This window comes from Meleagris gallopavo (assembly GCF_000146605.3).
Source record: "Meleagris gallopavo isolate NT-WF06-2002-E0010 breed Aviagen turkey brand Nicholas breeding stock chromosome 3 unlocalized genomic scaffold, Turkey_5.1 Chr3_random_deg7180001718206, whole genome shotgun sequence".
NCBI classification, from domain to species: domain Eukaryota; kingdom Metazoa; phylum Chordata; class Aves; order Galliformes; family Phasianidae; genus Meleagris; species Meleagris gallopavo.
In genome coordinates this window covers 1-14,838 of record NW_011094744.1, presented here as the reverse complement: position 1 = coordinate 14,838, position 14,838 = coordinate 1, and the positions used below count along the sequence as shown (strand labels likewise).

The window sequence follows — 14,838 nt, the reverse complement described above, 5'->3', positions numbered from 1 at the left end:
CTTGGTCCCAAAGCAAATTTGGAGCCTTTTGAAGTGGGAATTTTATTTATTTGCCATAGTAATGCTTGGAATGAGCACTTACAAAATGATCTTTACTATACGAAGGATTTTCCATAAGCAGAGAAGTGTTGGTCAGCAGTCACAAGTGACCCTATTTGGCAACTGAAATAAAAGAACAGGCATTCATGTTTAATCTTTAGTGCATGATTTGACAATCCATTAATGTTTTTTTTTCATGCAATGCCTAGATTTTGGTGAGTAGAGAAAGACGTGACTTGAGATGTTCCCCTGCGGCGATATGTACATTCTGAGAAAACTCACCAACATAAACAATAAAGTACTGATGTAAGTGCTCTTATTACAGTGTCAGTATAATGAATATTTAGTGTACCGGTGGAAAAGTCTACATGAGAAAGCTTTTCAGCTTTTTGCCTCCTAGCTCAGGAAGATTGGGATCGCTTGAGTGATGAAGGTGGGTGATAGATAATAGTATTTCCCATTTGGCCAAATACTGGTAATTGTCAGCCTGAATATTTTTAAAATGTCATGGGAAAGGATTATGTCTTACAGCCAGCGTAACAACAAAAAGAACAACCACCGTACTTTGTATGAAGGCTTACAGTTTGCTGTAAGATATAAATATTTAACATGTAACTACCTCTGAAATTTTACATTTATCTTCCATAACATAAGGTCTAGATTTCATTTGTTGGATTTTTGTCTGAACTAGAGTTATTGATTATAGTAAGCAGCAGCTCACTGTTATTCCAGAACTCTCAAATTAAGTGCTTCAGTTCATTGCCAAATACTTAAATCAGGTTAATTCACAGAATAACCTGGGTAGACTCTTAGTTTTTCATTGGCCTTTTTCTGTGTTGAAGAATGTCATGTCCATTTAAGGTATTGTATTTGTGTGATAGAAATCTTCATATGAGAACTTAAGTAGATTTTAAAAAGGAAATGAGGTTTAGACTTGATCTGAAACTACCAGTGCTTGCTGGTATCCCAGCTCACTTCCCCAGGTTATAGATACCTATAGTGACAAATGTCTGTTTTCTGTGCCAACTGAATTACTGAGTTCTGTGCCTACCGTCAGCCTTTATGTACCTGAGTAAGGTAATCAGACTTGGATCACAGAAGTTAAAGTTGAAAAGGCTGAAGTACGAGAGGATTGAAGTGAGTTTTTTTCAGTGGAAATCCAGAATTATTTATGAAGTGATGCCACTACTGATAAATTTTAGAGACAATTGTGTAAGTGTAAGGAAGGCAGACTTCATATTTGCTTTATTGCCTACATGATTTAATTCAGCTGTACGTTTTCAGTAGTGGAGGTATTTTTAATAGTGACATTTGGACTGGTTTTAATTATTCTAGGTTTATTTTGTTGATAATTGAATTGAGATTCTATAATTAGCCTTCATTAGTGACAACTGTGTATATACATCTATCCTAAATCTGTGCTACCTAATCATTTAACTAAGAATTAGCATTGTAAGTGCTAGATTTTAAACTGCAGGTAATAGAACTGAATATTTTAGAACTGCTTAATACTTGCTTACAAAACCTTATTGCAGTTAACATATTGAGAATATATCTACACTGTGATTAAATTCCTACAGTTTTGTATAAGTGGCCAAGCAGAGCATATTGCAGTACATCAGAGTACTTCATTACATGAAACAAAATGTCATCAAAACACAAGAAACAATATACTTAAAAACTTGGCCAGAAGGGTAAAAGCTCTGAGTGGCCAGATCTCCAGCCTCAGCTGCTGCATCTGCTAATGGGCTGTGTTTATAGCGAGAGAAATGTGGTCAGAGATATTTGTTCTGTTCATTATACAGGTGTATTTCACAACAGCATTTACGACATCTTGAGCCTTAGCTGCGTTCCTCTTTTCCTCAGTATCTCTAAGATGAAAATTCATGAGATGCTTTAGTTGAGCAGAGGAGCTTATTTGGTGGTAATGCTTGTTAGACTGTCAGTATTAAAAATAATAATAATAATAGCCTTTAACTGAAGGTTTTCCAAAAAGGCACCCTGTTTTTTTGGTGTTTTTTTTTTCTTTTTTTTCTAGAAACTGCCAGTTCTGAAGTTGCAGCCAGACATTTGGGTTTCTGACTTTCTTTTCTTGGAGAGGTCTCCATTTCTCTCTTAGATAAGCTGTGAGAAAAAGATATGCAGAAGTTAATGCAGTTAGGATAGCTCTTCCATAGGATAGCTTTCCCTAAAGAATTGTATCACACTTGCTGCATTTGTTGTGGATTAGATGGGAGCACTGAATAGGTACCTTTGGGGGAAGCATGTTGTCTCCCAGTTCTCAAATATATACACATTCAATATATGTATTTAAATTTCCTTTTTTCTTAATAGTTCCCAAAGGGAAACTTTGCTTCCTTCAGCATTTCTTTCAGTGAGGAAGATAAGTTTTCAGATACTGAAAATAAAAAAAAAGGTTGCTTATTACTGAAGCTTTATTACTAATACACGGAAAGATTATAACTGTTAGCTGAAGGAATTTTATTTAGATTTATAAAACTTCTAAAGGTGCAATAACCATGCAAAGTGTTTTCTAATAGGCTGGTGGGAAAATGTCTTTTGTAGTTCTTGGTTCTTTAATGCTGAATGCATCTCTTAAACTATTGTTAAGATTATTTTAATTAGTTTCCTACTGTGTTGAACTGGGACTAAGATGTGTCATAGTAGGTTTTCCTAGTATGTGATTATTTAATGATAGGCGGTTCTGAATGAAGGCACCTAACTGGGTTGGGCATGGTTTCTGTTGGCTTCCAGTGGCTGATGGATGAACTTCTGCTTAACTTGCCAGGAGTGGCTTCGTTTTACCCTGGTAAGTGCAGAAATCCACAGTGGTGAGTGACAGTAACGTTAGGGTGTTCTATCTCAAGAGAAAGCACTGCCTAGAGCTAGCAGCCTTGGTTTTCCACTGAACATATTGAGAGAGTGTAGGACCCAGATGCATAGATTACAGAAACAGGGCCTATATTCTGAGTAAAAGACACCAGAGAGCATCCCATAGCTATGGGTCCCTAGTCCCCAATGCTGGGAGAGTTGCTGGGAGGTGTCATGTTGTCCTTGTGGCCTGTTGTGTAGGCACTCTTCAATTAATTTCTTTGTGATGCTTGCCTAATGAAAAATAACTGTTCTGTAGAAGGAGATGGATGTAGGTTTTCTCTTGCAACATTTAAACTGGGAAAAAGATGAGAGACAGAAAAATGGAGTACTTGGTTTAATTTCCTACAGCATTGAACAGACCTAGACTTTGAGGCAGACCTATCTTGCACAGGCAGTTGGAGAGAGAAGGAATTTACCTTGTTTTTAGGCAACTTGCTCTTGAGAGACAAAGAAAGGGTGTAAAATCTTCCATCTCCTAGTGATTTCATGCTAATTAACAAGTAATGACCAGTAAGAAAGAATAGAAGAAAGCAGTAAGGAATCTGAGCAATGTAAACTTAAAAGCCTGTAGGTGCAAAAAGAGCCCACATGGTGTTACAGAATGGTGGGCTCCCATCCTCTGTAAGGTTTATGCTGTTATGTTTTCATTTAGCTAATATTTTAGAACCATTTGGCTCTGATTTTCTGTTACCAGTGTGGATTATTTGCTGAGGGTTAGAGCCAGATGGGAGCATAATAGCCACACTGGTAGAAGAACTTTCTGGATATTTATTTTTCTTTGCACAACCTGGAAGAGAATGTATGCTTTGTTTGAGGTTACCACAATGCCTGGTTTGTTGAGCAAAAACAAAGGAAGCTGAAATGCCATTGACAAAGGAAGGCTTTGGTGACATCAGGGTGACAAAGTTAGATACTGCTTTACAAACAGCTCTTTCTGCAAGACAATACTGTCTTTAGGGGGGAATATGGTACACTTCTAAGATGTCTGAGCTAATTCTCAAAGCTTGAATTGCACTAGGAAATGTGAAATCACACGTTTGGTGTAAGGAACAAGGATTGGATTGAAGTAGTGACTGCAGTAAGGCTAAGCATTCTTCCAGGGATGGTTTTGTCAGTGCAGATTGAAATGTTTCAGGCTTAGTACTGATATCCTGTTGCACCTGTCTACATGCTAGTGACTTTCTAGCAATGATAATTTCTTACTTAAAGGGCAAATTAAGCCCAACTCTTACTGGAGACTCAATGAATCTACATTTTCCTCCTCCATCTCTTCATGATGAGGTCAGTGGCAATGTACATATATCCAACCACAATGCCTGTGCAACAACTAAAATTTAGCATAGTTCCTGGATGCCTCCTGTGGACTTGCATGTTGGCGATGAACATCTATTTAAAAAACAGTACAGAATCCTGGAATTTTCCTTTTTTTTTTTAACTTGATATATGAATTAGAATGTTGGCCACGATTCTAGAGGCAAGGAAGTGAAAGGTAGACTTTCAAGAGGATGCCCTGAGCAGAAGGAAGTTTCATGTTTAATGATAGGACCAGCTGTGTGAACACTGAGGTGCTCCTTTTCAAGATCCTATCACCTCACATCTGTTTAGCAAAATTTTGGAAAGTCAGTGCTCTGGTATTGCACATTCCTGTTAGTTCTGATGCTCTGGTTGCGGATTTCCTGTTCTAAATGAGCTGAAGATTTATATTCACTCACCCACGCTTCCTGCTCTCATGCAAGGCAGCTGGAGCTTGAGGTACCAAGTAAACATTTCAGTGTGTCAGGCTTCACTATTTCTGCTTTTGCTGAAGTACGTTTAGGTCATATCCTTTTTTAGAAGTTCAGTGTAAACATAACACGTAGATGCTATCTGCTGTCAGCTGAAGTAGATTCTCCTTTGAGTTGTGAGCAAAACCTCAGTTTTGATGAGATGATAAATTTACCTGAGGCTTGCTTACAAACCTTGTTTCATCTTCAGATGTGAAAGCTGATGGCAGATGAGGGTTCTCCACTTCCTTTGGCCTTTCAAGTCAAATATATGTGGTGAGGCAAAGGTGCATGGTGTTCAGGAGGAGGAAAATATATTGATCTGGTGCTGCAACTAATGCTTGAGAGATTCTGAGGGTCGGAACTGAGGTGGAATGGTGCAAACAGTGGTAAAGCAAGTGGTAGGGCATGGTGCTGGCTGGGGAGATATGGAAATAGTAGGCAAACTGCAATGTGGTGACGGTGGTCATCAAAATTTGTTAAGAGGAGGAGTGAGGTGTATAACCGTAAGGAAGATGATACACGTTTTGCTGTTTGGTTTAGGAATGAAGATACTAGAATGAGCAGAATGCAGTCAAATGAGGCCAATTTGTGATTCAAACACTGGGTATGGCCAAATGTGACTGGAGATTCAATACATTGAATGAAGCAAGAGAAGGGCAAGATGTATGAGAGGGGAAGTGAGGGGGAGAAGATGAAGAATTTTCTGTACAAAAGAACTGATGTTAGGAGAGCTGGTTGGGGGTGGAGGTAGGCCTCAGTGCTGCCTTTGACTGGTATGTCAGCTATGATCTGAAGCTTGGTGTGAAATGTGATTTGATTTCTCTGATTGAGGAATGGTGGTCAGCAGACAAAGGAATGTGAAGTTGATGGCAAACGCATTTTCAGACTATAGGAATTAGTGCAATGCCACAGGTAAAGCCTGCCCTGCCATCACCCCCTGCTGCACCAGCCCTGAGAGATGGAGAGTAAGGGCAGGAGTGAGATGTGGGTTGTCACTGGTGGACAGAAATGGAACACAAACCTCAACGCTCTGAGGGAAAATGTCCTTGTAGCTTTGCCCAAGGCAGTGGCTTCCCAAACAGACATATGGGAAAGGCAGGAAGTCAGTGGAAACTGAAAGGATGATTTTCCTGCACAGATGCAGCACCTGGGCCCTGCTCCAGGGGTGTGTGAGTTAATTCAGCCTGTGTGGAACCATGCTCAGTGAAGCTGCTGGATGCAAGACTGTACTCTAAGAGCCTTGCTAATAAAAAGTATATTTAGTTTGTATACTGTGTGCATCTCCTTCCTGTGAGCAATGTGAACAAAAAAGGTTCTAAAAAAAGCAGACCCACAGCCCCTCAAGGTTCGTTACTCAGAAAAATGAAAGTGCTGTAGATAAAGCTGCTGCTTTTTTATAAAAAAAATACAGCTATAAGCAGAATTTAGTCAAATGTGCTATGCTTTTAGGTTGTGGTTTGGATTAGAGAAAGCTCAGAGGTCCAAGTTAGATTAGTAAATGTTTTTTAGTTGCAGATGATAAGTTAACCCCATACAAGTTCGCTAAAGAGGAAAAAAAAAAAAAGTTCATCTGAATATTGAAACCAAAGGGCAGAAACCATCTGTAAAACCAAAGCATGCAGCAGCAGTTGTTCTGAACTACACAATGCTCAGTAAAAGGCCTACCATTCAGGAAAAGTCACTCTGTATAGAGATATGATACAGGGAAATTAAATGCGTGAGTACAAATCTCCCCAAGGAGAGAATTGCAGCCCCAAAGCAGCAGCAGTAATTTCTAATACAGTGGAAGAAACAAGGAAACCAACTTTCCCAGTAAAGTAGTTTCACAGCTGCCTGTGAGAGATTACAGAGAAATGCTGGCACAGAGAAAACATCACAGGGTTTATGAAGAACTCTCCAAGTGCTTCTATTTAGGTGCTCACCTAATTGCATGATGGGTGTAGTCTATCAGTTCTAGGATGCTAAACTGAAAAAAAGAATCAAGGCTACTAAGTCAACTATCTGGGGAACTGGATGTGAGAAGCCCTAACAACTGCTATAATTTGAACGCAAGAGTGGTCTCAGCTGTGCCTCTGGGGCTGCTAAAGTTGCAGTCTGAGTAGCAGAAGACTTGGCTTTTACACTTTTACATTCTTTCATAAGGCCCATGGTATGTTTTATTAAGAGTTTCTCAAGAAAGAAGAGTTGTTTTTTTCCTATTGATTATATACAAAGGTAAACACAACCTTTCTGAAGGATCTTGTCCAGTGATATTCTGTTTAGGTAACTACCATCAAAAAAGTCATCCTCAGCAGTCAGCAAGGACTTAGATCCATTAGAACAGAGAGCTTTCACCATAAAAACATGGAAATGTTGAGATGAAAAAAATTCACGTTGAGAGTAGAATAGATAATACTAAGTGCATCTCTTGCAGCAAACACTTCAATAGCTGAAGAACCATTAAAAGTGGCGGGTGGATGAGATCTACCCCTGCTGTGCTGTAGGTTACGGTACCAACGTACCTTATGGCCATCTGCCGAATTCAGAGTTATTGATCTTCCAATTTGTGTATCATTTTGGCCATCTCTGAGCAGTCAAGGATCCATAAAGGAAAAAATGAGGAACAACTGTTTTTTGAACACAAAATATTTTTTTTGTCTGAGACCATGTAACCAGTTTGACTTCAGGATAATTCCTACTGACATACATAGATCTTGGGCATTGTTCTTCAGAGTTGAAACATGACATAGTGGTTTGAAATAGCCTAGTTGCTGTGTTAAAGATTCATTCACGTCACATAAGAAAAGCAATCCTACCATCATATAAACAGTGATAGAACTACTGTCCATCACAGCTTTATGTAAGTCAACAACTTCAACGCTTTTTGAGCTGAACTTAAGTATGACGAAGAAAAGCTGATTTATTTCCAGCTCCAAAATCTTTTAGAACAGCAGCACTAGTACTTGCTCTACTTAATGAACCACTGAGAAGGCTACCATCATTAGGCATTAGCTACACTTAAGTCTCTTAATATATTCCTAACTCTTAAGACAACAAAGAGCTCAAGAATTCAATTATCATCCTGTTCTCCCTCTTGAGACCAGCTCCTTTGTTTTCTCTTGGCCTGAATCTTCAAGATCAGAAAAATGACATTATTTAAAAAAGCAACAGCATTTATTTGGCTTCCCTGTCATGACCTGATCTGAAATTTTCAACTTTTTTCTTCTTTCATTGATGGAAAAACTCTTACAACCCTAAAAATCAGGGACGAAGCTTTACAAGCAGTATTTGGACAGCTGTTATCTACTGACATAAATGGAGGATGGAGTAAAGCTAAATCCTCTATTCTATTGAAAATAATGAGTAGTAATTGTTAGCTGAAAGAGGTGAGTGGTTCACGCTTCTCAACCTGAAGCATACTTCTTTTCTGTTAAATGAATTTTATATAAAAAAATATCCTGAGTAGCTCAGAAAGTAGAACTGATCATGTCCCTTGAAAGGAACAGCACTCTGCATTTATCAGTTAGCACAAGACTTACATCCAATTCCCTTAACTACAATGTTCTATTGCATTTTTAAAAAAATGAACACAAGTCTCATCGTTGTACTTGTGAAAATCATCAAATCTAGTCTTCCTCTCCATTTGTCTCAAGTTCTACTGCAAATGAAAACAATTTACAAATTCATACTCTGGAGAAATTAATAAGGCTCATTTGGCCACTCTGCACATAGTAGGGGGGTTGAAACTTGATGATCATTGTGGTCCTTTTCAACCGAGGCCATTCTGTGATGATTCTATGATGATTTTCATGTGATACCATAGGAAAGTATATAAACTCCTGTAAAATGACTGTCATCATGTAGCTTTTTAAGAACAATTTGTGTAAGGAAGAAACAACAGCCATTTTCAAACACAGTTCTTTCCTATTTGCAAACGAAAGGGAATAGGTGGAGAAAGAAACAATCTTTGCCTCTCTCCCCTCTCAAAGAAAAAAAAACAAAACTGAACTGCTTGTTGCTGTTGTAAAATTTTCCTGAGTTTACAGGACTGTTTCTAGCCCAGCTGTAGGATGTTGAAACAAATATTGACTATTTGAATACTGATAACGAGGCAAGATCTCTCATTTTTTAATACTAAAATTTGTTTCAATGTTTGCCATCACAAAAAATTGGTGTTTATCTATAAATTATCTGTTGTTACCAACTTCAAGAACAGGAAGAAGCTGGAGTTGATTAGTATTAAATTTGTTCCTGTGTAAATAAGAAAAATGTAAGGTTTGGTGTAACTTCTTTGTTTTGATTATGTCCTCTTCAAAACTTTCACCGTAAGGCAAAAGTGATAATAGACAAAAAGCTAATTAATGAACAAGGCTTTCTAAAATTAAGAAAGCCTGATCCTAGCTTCCTTTCTTCCCGCTCTTATCCCCCCCACTTTCTCCAATAGTATTGACAAGTAAACATTAGAAAGAAGCTGTCTGAAATTAAATTCTAAATACATGCAGTATTTTCCTAAGCATTACTCTGAAACAAAAACATTAAGGTCTTGAATGTACAATCGTTGAAAGAAACTTCTCTTTTTCTGTAATAAAAGCAAGATTTAAAAAACAAATCATACAATAACAGATAGCTCAGATAGTCATACATGTGTATGTATTACATGCTGTAACCAGCCAACACATCAGTGGAGCAGAAACCATATTTTGATACAGAATTGCTGTAAGTTCAGATCACAATTTATCTTCTCCTTTTCACGTTGGGATCATATCTGCAACAAAAAAGAAGTTGTCACAAATAAGCATGGCTCCATGATATTTAAATTTAAGAATGTAATGCAAATGATTTTATTATACAATTACAACTAGGGATTAGGCAACGTTCAGTCCTTTCCCAAACTGCACTTCTGTGATTAATTATTGTTGCTACAATTTGACTGAAGAATGGAGAAGTTAAACCTGTGCATGAACTGAAGGTAATACTCTTCCCTGGCTCCTTTCCTAGCTACTCAAAATCTTTCTGTCTATCCCACACATAAGCAAGATTCTTCAAGCCTGTAAAGTATCAGTATATAACTGATCTATATATAACACCTTGCAAAAAAATCCAGAGGCCAGGGGTGGTAGAGTACTGTACGTTCAAAGCAATCTACATCTGGCCAAAACTCACTCAGCAAAAATCCTTCTATTGCCTCCTACACCCATAGAGCAACTCCCTGTTTGTTTTATCTTCTTTATATAGCTTCTGATTGACTTCTAGTTACCAGTATCTACTTTTTGGAAAAAAAATAGTTTTCCAAGTTACAGCAATATATTTATATATTCCACCCCTTGGCTTTCTTTTTCTCCATTTGTGCTTCACTTCCCCAAATCCCACGTCCCTTCTTTGAAATTCTGATATGATTGGTACTCACGCGTGAATAGCTTATGGACACAACAAATGATCAGGCAGTTTTACTTCCACTAATTCTGAGCTCATTCATCAGGACTTTTTTTGCTTAGGCAGGAAAATGTCACAACTTCTGAGCCAAATTACATCACCGTATAATTACAAACCTATTATAGAAGTTACTGCTCTAACACATGAAGTGTGCATCCTTTGAAAGCAACGCTCTATTATTAACTATTAATGAACAACATAACCTGTTAATACTGTAAGCTTTTCTGAATGGTTTGTACACATGTTGATATTCAGTATGATGTCATTTTGACAATCATTTGGACAAACACCACTTTCTTCACAATCTATACTTTTCTACCAAAATGTACAGTTTTTAGTATTTGTCAAATGCACGTCAGGTCAGAAGACACACAGTGGTTTCTTGCTTCTTCACATAAAAATAAGAAAATAATTAAAGCTTTGCTGACCAAAATGAGACCCTTATACTCAATCTCATGTGACTTCATTGCTACAACATTATTACAAATCAATTATAACATTTAAGGATGTCCTGGACACCAAAACATATTTAGAGGTCTTGAAGAACCAATAAAATCAAAGGAGACATTTCATGGTGTCCTGATAGCAGGATTCTAGCTTCCACCCCATCTGAGACTGTTTATGGAGAAGATGACACTGACCATCACAAACACCTTTCTATTTAATCCCCCATCTCATCTTCAGTCATTTTTCATGCTAAATGAATCCTGGATGATGTTTTCCAAACAGAATGAAATCAAACAGTATTTCTGAGAAAGGAAACTCTACAGTGCCTGTGGCCTGGACCAGAAAGAAAGCTACAAAGATTCCATTGCTGGCATAAATGTACAAAGAAACAAAAGGCTTTGCTGGGAAAAGAGAATGAAGAGCACAGAGGGGTGTTACCAAGCCTAATAAATTTATTTGTAATCTTAGCAGAAAGACATTTCCTTCCCTTCTGCCTGAATCAAAAGTAGATGAAGGTACAGATTTTCTTTCCAACTCATCTTTACCTTGAAGCACGACTGTTGCTAATTTCATCTTCAAATGCAATTTTCAGGGGAAATTGCAGCTGTTAACATTAGCATCACACCAACCAGTTTTGCTCAGGATTAAGGACAAAATTAGAAGTAGGTTATGATCTGCTGAACATTAAATTATGTGTTTGAGTATTTTTTGGAAACTTCGGTACATGCTGCTATCCCAAATAAATTGGAACTAAGGTCAAAACTGTTCTAAGCATGAATGCATGTGAATTATCTAAGCTTCCACTGCTTTTGAAAGGTTCAAATTAATCAAGATACTTCAGATCAGTTAATTTTCTAGCACAGCAATCAAGCTGCACCATGTATTTATTTAAATGTATTCATAATTGTCATGCATTTAAATGTACTGCAGACATAAAACCTGGATAAAATAGCAAACTTGGCCTAGAACATCTGGAAAGCAGTTATAGATCATTAAAATTTAAGGTGAGAGTTGAAAGTGACCAGACAAGAAATCAATTGAATAAGATGATTTTCCATGCTCTTTCAAAAGAGAGATGAGGAAAAGTGGTAAGCAACTGAAACAAGGGTTAATGGAAGAAAACCACTGATACAATGAATTATGCCAAAAAGCTCAGGAAATATAACACTTAGATGTATTTATACATTGTTAAGGTTTTGGGAGTCATTACCTCAAAGGTTAAAAAAGATCATTCTGATGATCACTTCTTTCACAGAAATATCATTCCATTGCTTTAGTTCCCTAAGCACAAGATAGACAAGTACCATGGCTAGCACTGAAGTCACAAACTCCAGAACTTTTTCTTAGGAATTCTGATGACCGGCTTAAATCTAACACTAAGCTGTTTCATCAGGCAAACACTAATGGTACAGAGCTTGACTCTGGAAATCTCTTCAAGCCTTTGTGAATAATCAATCAGAGAATCACACAATATCTTGAGGAGCTGAAAGGAACCCAAAAGGATCACCAAAAGTTCAACTTCTGGCTCCACACAGAACTAAGACATGAGACATGAAATGGCAACAGTCTCGTTTGAGAATGTTCTTTTAAAAATATTATGGTAATTCTGAAGTGGAAGTTTAAAGGAAAAAAAACAAAAAACAACTGGAGTTGTAATTGAAAGTTACCTTGAGTATAATTCCATACATGGAAATACATAAGATTTGGAAAGAATAGGCAAAGAAATAGCCTTTTGCAGAACAGGCATTTGTCCATAAAAAAAGAGACATGATGAAAGATATATATTTTCTAAACATAAACCTCTTACCTAAAGAGATCATCAGCAAGCAATTCTTCCCTTGCACGTCGATTCTGTTCCTGAAGAAAACAGGATTTTTCAACACTGTATATTAAGGACTAACACATTTTTTCCATGCAAACTTAAGTTCATGATGGATAATATATTTCATTAGTCAAGGCTGGCTACTGATACCAACTAGCAGATCAGTTTGTGAATTGGTCAGAAATTGGCTTTCTGTTTTTCAAGGGATTACAGAAATAGGGGAAATTTTGTCTGATTACAGGGGTACAAGGGAAATTTTAATTAGCATTATCTACATCCAGGAAAAAAAAAACAAATAAGCAATGGGATTTGATCAGGCGATGGAAACAAAGTATGGATCATCAGCAAGTATTTTTGAAGAAATTACTGGAAAATGAAAGTGCTGGTGAGTGCTGGCATAAAATTCTATGTAAAAAGGGAAAAAAAAGCATAAAACTTCCTAGTGCATTTCTTAGTATACTGCAACAGAATTTTACTAAGGTATTTTCTGTTCTGTTCAAGAGAACACAGAATATCAACTGTACATTGTAACAATTTAAACAAAGATTACTACACAAAAGTTCTTCCTGCCTCTCTGTCACATTTGTAGGAACCACAACTTCTCATCCAGCTTATTTTAGTTACTAAAAACAAAACAAAAAAACTCTCTCATGTTACTGATTTTGATTTAAATCATCATTACCGACTATATGAATTCTTAATGTAAAATGCATTCAAATTATCAGCAAAAAAAACCCACAAAACTCAAGCCTTATCTCTGTCCTCTGGCTTTCACTAACGTTTCTAATGCACACGTAACAGCTAATTGGCTGAGCTTTATTTCAAAAGTAAAATTTCCAAGTATTTCAGAAATACTCACAAAAATACCACAGGTCAGTATGACCTTCAGGAGTGAAGTTTTGGTTCTGCTCATCTTTGAGAAAAAATTCCTTACCTCCAATTCTTCTCTTAACCATTCTTCTAGTTCTGAATTCTTTCTAGTTTGGTGAGCAACCAAATCTGATCCTCCAATAATGTATGGAAGTTGCCCAGCCCCTGGATAAGGGACCTGGAGACAATAAATTCTTAAAGTTACAATGCAAGGCAAGCATAATGCAGGAAAAAGTTCAGCAATTAAAGTCAGTCTTTCTCTGAATAACATTTATCAGACATTATACTTAAAAGAGACTGAAGAGAAAAAAGCATTTATTGCAAGCTACTGATTCCCTCCTTTTGCCAAAGGAAACAAAAAAAACCTGATACATATGATATACATTAAATGAAATCTGAAAACATTATAAACTGATTTTTACTGATAGAATCTATTTTACATCAAGATACATAAACATCTATTACAGAAGGATGGCAATGAAAATACTATCAGAAATTGAAAATATTTTCTAAAATGACTGCTTACTCACAGATAGCTGGAAGCTTCATTATTTGATGAACATTATTATATTTTATCGAAACGCAATTGCAGTGATTTTAAGCCATATATCCTCACTAGAAATATTTATGGCATATATATACAAATATATTTGTACTTATTTTTAATATAAATAGGTACTTTCACACTAAACGCTAATAATTTTCTTAAAGTTATCCTCAGGAGCCAAGCAAGCAATAGTCTTACAAAAGTAAGATACTAATTTCAGTTCCATTTAGAAATTCAAATATTATTTTCTAAAATGCAAGATTCAGAATCAGCATATTCTCTTTGGAGAAGTTTAATTGCAAACTTCTGGAGGTACAACGTCAAGTTACACTTTTACTAAGGTTACGTTAGGCATCACTTAGCAACTTAGAATAAAAGTAGCTGCTTGGAAGAAATTACGAGGACCTAAAGAATCTTTATCAACCCAGTACTTTCTGGTGAGTTAGAAAAATACTTGTTAATAATACGATATGATACTGAAACTGTTCAGTTTTCTGCGGTTATTGTCAATTCAAAAATATTCAGAATATTTTTTTTACAGTACTAAGGAACATTTCCACAGCAATAAGGAAATACTTCCAAACATTTTAAACAGTGCCATCTTGTGACTATTTCAAATACACACCTTTCTGAACGTTTTGAAGTTGTTCTGTCCCCTACATTTGGGATTTCTAACAGTAGGGCTGTTCGGTCTTGGACAGCTGACAACCAGTGATCGAAACTCAGTCAACAGAAGTTTGCTAGGAAGATGGCTGGACTCATCTTCAAGTTTGTTGTGGTTCTGATATGGGAAGAAAAAGAATGGAGCACTTTAAGCGTATAAAATGACATAAGATGTATCTCACACAGCCTTCTCGTATACTACCATCAGAGATTGATGCTATTTGAATTTATTTCTCCCATATTTACATCTGCTGAAAGCACAGGATTATTAAAAACTGCAGTCATGATCATGAGGTTAGTGCATCTTATTTTACTAGAATATCACAGAATAGCCAGGGTTGGAAGGGATCTCCAAGGATCATCAAGTTCCAACCCCCCTGCCACATGCAGGGCCACCA

General features: G+C 36.8%; 1 long non-coding RNA gene across 1 annotated transcript; it reads right to left on the bottom strand.

The window, feature by feature from the left end:
* Positions 1–6,809: 6,809 nt before the first annotated feature.
* On the bottom strand, positions 6,810–14,810 carry LOC104915439. The gene is made up of 4 exons (XR_796355.3): positions 14,403–14,810; positions 13,295–13,408; positions 12,346–12,395; positions 6,810–9,423 (listed from the first exon to the last, which is right to left on the bottom strand). It is a non-coding gene; the product is annotated as an uncharacterized LOC104915439 (long non-coding RNA).
* Positions 14,811–14,838: the final 28 nt, after the last annotated feature.